At 49.8% G+C, this 9,899-nt stretch overlaps 1 long non-coding RNA gene across 1 annotated transcript; it reads right to left on the minus strand.

Annotated features, from left to right (window-relative positions):
* Positions 1–303: 303 nt before the first annotated feature.
* On the minus strand, positions 304–3,377 carry LOC144334826 (uncharacterized). Its single transcript, XR_013405070.1, has 2 exons — positions 3,206–3,377; positions 304–1,894 (listed from the first exon to the last, which is right to left on the minus strand). It is a non-coding gene; the product is annotated as an uncharacterized LOC144334826 (long non-coding RNA).
* Between the last annotated feature and the right edge of the window lie 6,522 nt (positions 3,378–9,899).

The following is a 9,899-nucleotide window of genomic DNA, read 5'->3' on the forward strand; positions in this document are numbered from 1 at the left end:
TTGCGTATTATATCCATTTATAGTTATTTCAGCACTAAGATTTTTAAAGACTCTTTTGATAATTATGGAGAAATTACTATTAAAACTCAGCTGCATTTGTAACACTTCAAAGAACTAATTGGATGACATCATTTTTCCCAGAGGCATTTTGGATTGTTACATAATTAATGTTTATCTCTTTGCCAGAAATCTTTTTTTTTTCTTTTCCAGGACAGATACCTGAAAAGAAAATTTCCTTTGCATTAAGTGTTATTTCACTGTGTGACAATCAATTTTTGAACGTGAGAACAAGATCATCATGTATTTTTGGGATACTTCTTGCTTAATAGTGATAATGCTAAGTGTTAAAATTATGCAACAATTTGTTTCTTTGAAAATTACTATTTGCCTGCTCACCAGGTGGGAGCTGATGAGAACGTGGATGTAAAAATTAAATTGTATTTAGCTTGTATAAAAGAAGTTTAAAAAAAAAAAAGCTTTTTTTGTTTGTTTGTTTGTTTTGTGCTACTACTGAAGTTGCTTCGTTGTGGAAATGAGGTTATTGCAGGCACCTAGAATTTTATCTCCTTCACTTGTACAATGGGAAGAAATTCTCCAACAAGCACAGGAATCTGACTTTCTGATATTGAGACTCCTAGGCATCCAGCCCCGTGGAAAGGTTGGTGATTACGTGAGCGTTGGCGTTGATGTGGGTACCCTCCAAGCCGGACGCAGGGAGCAGGGAAGGGCAGAACAGGCCCCTCAGGAGCCATGAGAAAATCAAGTGTTGGCAGCAGTGGTGAGGGTTGATGTCAGGGGCCAGGAGGAGGTGGTGAAGGGAGCATGTGCCTCAAGGCAGCCCTGGAACCCGTGGTCCCTGCAGTGAGGTCTGATCTGCAGGGGACGTGGACGGCCACGTGGCAAGGCCCACGGACAGCCTGGACTTGGCTGCCTCAGAACTCTGGTGGACGTTGCAAACGGCCCCACAGGGTTGCAGTGCACATTCCTCGGACAGAGAGAAGACGCTTGTAACTGTTCTCGGCACGAAGCCAGCGCCCTGTGAACAGTGGCCACTGCTGTTGTGACTGAGTGCCGTCCAACTGGAGGCATTTGCTCTGCTCAGTTCACTTAATTGGGCCAAGAATGGGGTTGCCCTGCCTTCAACAAGCTTGACGCATTGAACGAGGACTCAGTAAAGTACTCTGTAAATATGCTCTCCTGGCTAGAGTGAGCAAAGCCCAGGGAGAGAGTGGTTCCTCAGTATTAGACAGGTGTTTGGCGGGGCCAGCTGTGTGGCTGCCAGAGCGAATGTGACCAGGAAGCCTCTGTCCCCCCGGAGGTGGCCAGCGTAACTGTTACACGTGCCGTAGGTAGAAAGTGGGCACTGCTGGGAAACTTGCTCATGTTGCTGTTTCCTGATTGGAAATTCAAGGTTTCTGAGCATCCTACATCGAATTTGTACATTGCTGAGACTGTACACCTTTCAACACTTGTTTTTTCCTGCTTTTCGGATCTATACAACCTGGCATTTGGCCGTGGCTTCCAGAACAGGCTGGATGCAGAGTGAAGTCCTCTCCTCACTGTCAATCTTTGCAGATGTCTTTCTTGAGAGTCTCAATTAGGTTTTTACTTAACTAGACTTTTTAAATTGCCATGCACATAACTCTACCAGTTACAATCGTGAGCTAACGTGGGATTTTGGTTTTACTTTGATGAATGTTTAACATTTGCATGCTGGATGTAGGGGTGGAGGTCATTTATCTGCTTTTCATTTCCTTCTTGGTTATACTTAGTGACTTTCAGGTACGGTGTGGAAAGCCTGGTACAGGGTGAATTGCAGGCTGCAGTGTGGCGCGGTGGACGAGAGGCGTGGGCTGCAGTGTGCACAGTGGATGAGAGTGAAGCTATTTCCATCCTGGAGGGAAACACACAGGAAACAATTTAAAAAACTGATCATCTAGCTTGAATGAGGTCCAACAAATTCAGTTTGCAAAGTTTAACTTCCAAGTTAACTTAGTAACTTTTCCCCTAAGTCATTACTTTAGTAGCTTATGTTTATTGCCTAAAGCATAATAGTCATAAATTCTAAAATGAATGACTAAACATGTAATAATTTAGGCATACAGCACCTGAAGGGAAAACTGCCAGTATGCTAAAATATTGGATACAGATGCTCAAAAAATATAATGTAGCATTCTTACAATGCATGTGCTTTTAGCATGTAACTTGGTGAGTAGTTTTGAGCTATATTTGTAGGAATGTGTATCTTGAATACTTTAGGACACCACTGGAGATGTGTGCTTGAGAGGTATAAATACTGAATGTTCTTCTCCCTTCCCTTAAATAAAAAACATAAGCTCCCTTCATTTTTATTTTTATTTTTTGAAGTGGACTCTCGCTCTTGTTGCCCAGGCTGGAGTGCAGTGACGCAATCTCGGCCCACTGCAACTTCCGCCTCCGGGGTTGAAGTGATTCTCCTGCCTCAGCCTCCCCAGTAGATGGGATTACAGGTACCCACCACCATGCCCCGCTAATTTTTGTATTTTTATTAGAGATGGGGTTTTGCCATAGTGTCCAGGCTGGTCTCAAACTCCTGACCTCAGGTGATCTGCCCACCTCGACCTCCCAAATTGCTGGGATTACAGGCGTGAGCCACTGCGCCTGGCCAGCTCCCTTCTATAATGATTTATACAGTTGTTTTTGCTTTTTGTTTTTTCGAGACGGTGTCTCACTCTGTCGCCCAAGCTGGAGTGCAGTGATGCAAATCTGGGCTGACTGCAGCCTTCACCTCCTGGGCTCAGGTGATCCTCCCACTTCAGCTTCCTGAGTAGCTGTGACTGGACACACGTCACCACGCCCAGCTTTATTATTATTATTATTAGTAGTAGTAGTAGTAGTAGTAGTAGTAGTAGTAGTAGTAGTAGTAGTATTTTTAGTAGAGACAGGGTTTTGCCATATTTTCCAGGCTGGTCTCGAGCTCCTGGGCTCAAGCAATCTCCTGGCCTCAACCTCCGAAACTGCTGGGATTACAGGCGTGAGCACCACATTTGGCCCATTTTTTTTTTCTTCCAGGATTAGGAGTCGACTTTCAGAAAATCCTTCAACCTTGCAAACTTAATTTTCCATAAAAATATTCCTCTAGGATAAAAACAAGACACAAAGAAGTACGTGTAGACTGCAGTTAAAAATTTTCAACACAACTTAGCTTAGGAAAGTTGACATTTACAAAGAGCAGGAGGCCCGTTCAGTGCCTTCTAGGCACTGGGAATGGCGGTCTGTGGGCGACCCTAACATGTGGGGTGTCCTGAGACGTGATCGTGGTGTTCACGCTTTTACCGAGGGCTTCCCAGGGGTACCAGAGGCTGTTCTTCTGCAGTCGGCCAGCCAGACAGCGGCTGCTGGAGAAGGAACAAACAGTAAAAGACAGATGGACATGGTGTTATTGTGGCAGAGAGGTTAAAACCAGGCTCACTTTGTTCTTACAGTTTTAAAAAGCTAATAATGAAGTCCTTAAATATGTTCAGGATTTCAAAGCAGTTGTGGGTGTGTCTGTGTCTCTAGCTCCCGTTCGGGTGCTTCCTGTGAAGAGAGCTCAGAGACCCCACCTTTCCTTGATGAGGTGACAGGGCCTGGAGAGGTGTGAACCCCGTGGTGGGGGGGAAGACTGACCTGGGGTGAGGCTGGGTCAGCGTGGGGATCCACCCCCACTCCACGTTCCTGTAGGGAATCCACAGTTCTAAGTCTTTATGATAGGGGTAAAAATAACCTGGAAGAGGTGTTATTTTTTAAGAAGTAAGTGCCATGCTCTTTTTTCCTCATACTTTTCCGTGTTTAAGCAGCATTGAAGGATAAGGCACTAGTAGCATGTTGTTTTGGAAACAATGTTGTTGGTTATTTTACATTGAATATGGTACTAAGGTTGCCTGGTAACAGAAGTTTTCCTTAAACAACATGGAACTCTGTTGAATCTGTTGCCCCATTGGCTGAGCCGTCTGAAATCAGTGCAGTAGCAGCTGAAGAGGCCTATTCCCCTTGGAGGAAACCGCTGGATTGGCAGGAGGCACCGGTCTTGATTTGAGGGAGTGGGGCGGGGTTGCAGGGACCCCACGTGGCCCCTGCAGCTCTGTCCTGCCCCCTGCTGGTTGGCCAAGCAGCCTCGTGACAGTGTGCTCATTGTGAATGTTCACTGGGGCAGGCCGAGGCTTTTGTTCCAGAAACACTGACTTCAGAAACGGCCGGCTGTGTGTGTTGAGCATGGCAAGAAAGACTTACGTGTGTCTTAAACCTCTTGAACAAAGCAAGTTGATGTTTCAAATGCATCTCAAAGGCTAATGACTTTGCTATGGTCAATATTCAGGAGAAAAGAGGGTTTGATGAAAGAGAAAGACAGGAGTGGCAAGTGACGTGCTTGTGCCCCGTATGGCTAAGCGATGTCCTGGCCGTTCCACACCACGGCCTCTGAGCAGCCAGCCTGCAGATACTGGGTCAATTTAGATATCCCTGATCTCGGCAGAGGTTTGATCAGGTAGCCCAAGAGCAGATAAACACAAACGCTGACTGGAAACCCTGGCACACGGGGACACTGGAAACAGCAAGCTGCTATTAACATCATAGTAAGAGACAGTCGCCTGCTCTCTTAGGGGGTGTCAGTTTCTTTTGCTTCTAGACGTTCATCTGCGTTACAATACAGTTTTGCTCAGTTTATCCCCATTACTCCACTGTCTTCGCCGTTAAAGTCTCAGCCAGCACTTAGCTCTGACACTGCAGGAGTTTCACTGTGCGGCTGACCAGGCCTACCTGGCTTGGCTGTAAAGCAGGTGAGATTTTCCGGAAGGCAGTGACGAGAACCCGAGGCAGGAAAGAGCATTGCTGCTCTACATACGGCAGTGCACCTGCAGCAGAGCATGTACGTGCACTTTCAGGCTAAACAGGTGTAGGAGAGAAGAAAACCACCTACAATTAGTCACTTAAAATGCCACACACCCAACCCTTGAGACCTTAGCACATAAAGTAGTAGTGGTCTTGGAGATGGCAGGTGTGCTGAAGTCTGATTTTCTCACTTAGCTTTTCCAGCAGCGTTTTCCTCATCTCTAAGCTGGGGCTAACAACTGCCACGCGTAGATTTGTGCATGGAACCGTGCGTGTAAAGTGGGGTAGCCCCCAGGACCTAGGAAGGACTCGTGGTCAGTGTCGGTGGTCATGCGTGCTGTACGGGTCCCCCAGGAAGATGATTGCTACAGATAACTCCCTCCGTTCAATGTCACTGAATGTAAAAGGTGGGACATTGGCTTCTGATGTGTCTGGTTTGCTGCAGGCCACGCTGCACCCCGTGGTTCCTGAGCCCTGAGCTGAAGTACATCCTGCTGCATCGCCTGTGTAGCTTTTGCTGTGTCACTTAGAGCTCCTGCCCTGGGAAACTTCCTCGCGCCTGACGAGCACCACAGTTTGCAGCAAGACCTGTCCAAAGCGTGGACTGCGAGAGCCCCGCTGTGGTCCTGTCCTCTCCACGTTGGGAGCGACTTTGTGGGGTTTGTCGGCCCTTCTCTCAGGTGTCCTGTGTCTCATGGATCAGCCGACGAGCCCCGTCTGGAGGAGCACTCTGCAAAACGTTGCCGGCCACCCGGATCTCCTAGCGCAGAGTGAGGCCACATCTGCAGACCATACCGCACAGAGTCCCGAGGCATTCGGCAAGAAGGGGAGTGGGATGTGTGTGAGATCCCACTGCGGAAGCCGGCTCTGCTCCGTACTCTGCGTGCGGGGTGCCTGATGTTCAGACCTGCTGTGTCGATCAGGGGCCATGGCGGGGTGGTGGGAGTGGGGGCAGGGAGCAGCGCGGATGGATCCAGGAAAGGACTTAGTTGAATCCCAGCTGCCCACATACCTGTTGCTGGTCTTGGACAAGGTCCCTAGTTTCTCTGGGCTTTCGGTTTGATTGTAAGACTAGGACGCCGCCCCAGTCTGAAGATGTCGGTGTGTGCGGGAATGCCTGGCGCAGTCACCATGGGTTTTCCTTCAGCCTCCTCCGTGCCCCTCCCTGGGTCAATCAGTATCCATGCGTGCCACAAGTAAATTCCAGTCCCTCCGAAAAACCAGTTGACCCGAGTTTTATGGTCGAGCATGGTGAGTGTCCTTGCCAGGAAATGCCACTAGATGTCTTGGGCCTGCTCCTCTACCTCCACAGCAATCCCCGGAACAGGCTGGTTCAGGACGTGGGAGGTGGGAGTCGGTGTTGTACCTAGGACAGGCTGAAGTCAAAGGCTCATTTGCTCTGTGAGGGGTGATCAGGATGACACATCAAGTGGAGCCCCATGGCTGACCCTGGAGGTGGACGGTCGGGTCGGATTGGCTGCCCTCCAGCACGTGTTTTGAGTGATGCCTTCCCTGGGTTACGCAGCCCTGATCTGTAGCGCACAACTTCCCAGCTCCAGCCAATCTGGTCTTGCCGTCTCCTTCCAAGAAGGTAGGTGCGGCGGAGTTGCCTTTAAGCGGCTCCTTCTGGACACCGCAGGGCAGCAGCAAGCAAGCATGGGCGACTTTTTTCTTACGTTGACCACAATACGCGGGGCCAGCTTTGCACAATCCCATTCAGCATCACACGTGTGCATCGGCCACTCACCTGTCCGTCTGCCACAGACAGGCTTGCACAGGACCATTGAGTGGCCTTTACGGCAAAGAGCCTAAAGGGCTCACAGGAAACCTGGACCCAGCGCAATGGTAAGAGCGCAGCAATACCTGTCATTGATCAAGGGGTATTCTGGGCCCGACATGGTGTTAAGTGATCCAGTTCGGTTAGCACTCTTAGAATTAACCCCCTTTTGCCTATCAGGAAATCGAAGACGGAGGGCATTAACGCCAGGGAGCAGGGAGTAAGGGGACACACAGAGGGGCTGAGGGGCTGGGCATTCTGAGCCCACGGATCTGCCCACAGGCCCCGGCTGCACGGGCACCAGGGCTGCTGCTCTGGAGGGGATGAGGAGCTCTGGGGAAAAGATGGAGCCTGACGTGGGTAAGATTTGGATATTTTCAGAAGAGATTTTCAGCCTGGAATGAGGGTGTAAGTGACTGAATCGGAGTGATGAGCCAGATAGCCCGGCTGCGGGAGCTCCCCTGTGGGGTGAGGGAGGAAGGCCTTGGGGGCGTGTGGCTGAGCAGAGGCGCTGGGTCGCCAGGAGCCGCCGCGGGTTTGGAAAGGGGGAGAAACGCAGCGCCCTGCACTGCAAGGGCACCGAGACGTGGTTGTGGTTCTTCCTGACCGTGACAGGCACAAATGGTGCTGATGGTGGAATGCACGGAGTTTGCCTTCAGAGAACTCCTGCTGTCTTTTAAAACCTGGGCCTCTCATTTAAACTTGGTGGCCTCAGGTGAATGGTCAGAAACAGTTTCTGATGAGGTTGCAGAGACTGTGCATGGCCTCTGATTGTGCACATCCTGTGATTGTGTATAGTCTCTGATTGTGGCCTCTGGCCTCTTTGTGGCCTCTGATTGTGTGGGTCTCTGTGTGTAGTCTCTGATTGTGTGTGGTCTCTGTGCAGCCTCTGATTGTGTGTGGTCTCTGATTGTGCTCAGTCTCGGATTGTGCGCGGCCTCTGATTGTGCTCAGTCTCGGATTGTGCGCGGCCTCTGATTGTGTGCGGCCTCTGATTGTGGGTTGTGTGAGTTTCCCGGGATTGAGTAGATGAGCCTCGTGCTGGAGCAGGTGTGCCTTGTGTTGGGCATGTGGATAAAGAAGTTTAACCCATCCCCTCTTTGAGAATGGCAGGGCAGTAACAAAGGTGGTTGATTTATACCTGGCCATCCTCGTGAGGTGAGGACCTGAAAGGTTTACTGCTTTCCCGGAAAGCTGCTCTGGGCGTCACCATCACTGATCATGGACAGCAGCTCAGAAGCCCCCTTAAGGTGCAGGGAGGGACCGGCGCTGGTCCTGTCTGTACCCAGGCTGCTGGTCACCCTGACGGCCAGGCAATGGCTGCCTGTGCACGAAGCTCGGGTCAGAGTGAATTTGGGCAGTGTCGGCTTTGATTTACGTCAAGACTGATCAGTCTTCTTAAAATACTAGCCATGAAAGCTTTCATAGATTGTAGTTCTTTGGGAGATTTATATGTGGTTTTTAAAGCACAGGGCCCATGGCCAGTGTTGAATTACATTTTGTTCAGTGTAACTGACAGGACACTGGACCTGAGTCTCAGGCCTGCCACAGGGTTCAGGGAGCTTCAGAGAGGGAGATGTTTGTGCTCAAGTTTTCGCAGATGGGATGGGACATGGGCATGGGGCTGGAATGCTCTAAACTTCAATCTTCAGTCATCGGTATCACCTGTGCACACGCATATCGTTTTCAAAGATGGACAAGCTTTTGGGAAATATCTGAAGACTTTTCCAGTTTTGAAAGAAGCCGGGATGACACTGGAAACGTCAGGTGTCTTGGCTGCTGATCAGGTCCATCACCACGCACATGGTCCCTAACCTGGCCCACCTCTGATCATGCACAGCGGGTGACGAGGTCCATAACCTCACACTTCTGTGCACAGCAGGTGACCAGGTCCCTAACCTCAAAATCTTCTGATTGGGTGCAGCTGGTGACCAGGTCTGCAACTTCGCATGGCTCTGATTGTGCAGAGCTGGTGACCAGGTCACTAACCACCCACACCTCTATTCATACCCAGCGGGTGACCGGGTCCATCACCTCACACCTCTGATTGTGCAGAGTGGGTGACCAGGTCTGGAACCTTGCACACCTCTGATCGTGCACAACGGGTGACTAGGTCCATGACCTCACGCCTCTCTGCACAGTGGGTGACCAGGTCCATAACCTCACACCTCTGATCGTGCACAGCTGGTGGGCACAGGACCCACTTCAGTGAGGGGCTGACTTCCCAGGTGTGAAGGGGGAATGCTGTGTGGCTCGCTAAGCCCCTCCATGCTTTGGGGGCTCCAGGCTGTGGCCGGCAAGTAGGAAGTTGTCCCAGGAGGCTGCTGTGTGTTGGGGATGGGAGGCAGCTGCAGGGTGGAAGTACGATGTTGTCGTAGGGGGCCACTGTGGGGGGGTGGGACGGGAGGCAACTGCAAGTTGGAAGTAGGATGTTGTCCCAGGAGGCTGCTGTGTGTGGGGGAGGGAGGAGGCAACTGCAGGGTGGTGTGGTGGTCCCCGTGCCACTGATTTCAGGTTAAAATAGAATGGGGACCTCTTTTTACCATAGTTTTTAATTACTCCGCTAGTTTGTGTTGCTGTCTCTTGCTATGAAGTCCACAGTCTGATGTCTCTGTGGTCCCCATGTTTCCCTTCTGCTTGTGTTACCCGATCCTGTGGGTCAGCTGTGAGGAAACCACTCTCCACTCCTCATCTGGAGTGGTCTCGAGCTGGGTGTGCTGGTCTCCTTGTGGGCTAAAGTGTTCTTCTGTTACTGTTTTCTCTGTTTCTTGACCAAATTTAGCAGACTTGTGTATGATGCAAACACTTTAAAAAATGTCTTTTGCCTTTATAAAGAAAACACCTGCATTGCTTTAAAATGAACCTTTCCTGTGTCTCCATCCTTCCTCACAGATTGCTCTGTGTTAGAAACTCGGTGGTGTGTGTGCTTCATGGCCTCATTCCATCAAGCACTGTAACCTCTGATTGCAAAAGTGACTACACTCAAGGCAAAAAACTTTGCAAATGTTGAAAAGAATGAACAAAAACAATATATTGTTCTCTTGTCATCCTGAAATGGCTACTGTTAAGATTTTGATGTAGTTCAAACTACATCAAAGTCTCACCTACTCCTGTGCCAATATTCATCCTTCAGCTCTGCCTCCGTTCTTCCTTTCTTTTTTCATGCTATGGGGTCTGCTTTGGAGATGTTATCTACTTTCATTCTTCCAAAGTCAAGCTTCTAGCTTTGGTTGGAACTGCAGACCCATTTACCCATTCAGCAAATACTTTCTAA

The sequence above is a fragment of the Macaca mulatta genome, chromosome 15 (assembly GCF_049350105.2).
Source record: "Macaca mulatta isolate MMU2019108-1 chromosome 15, T2T-MMU8v2.0, whole genome shotgun sequence".
Lineage (NCBI taxonomy): Eukaryota > Metazoa > Chordata > Mammalia > Primates > Cercopithecidae > Macaca > Macaca mulatta.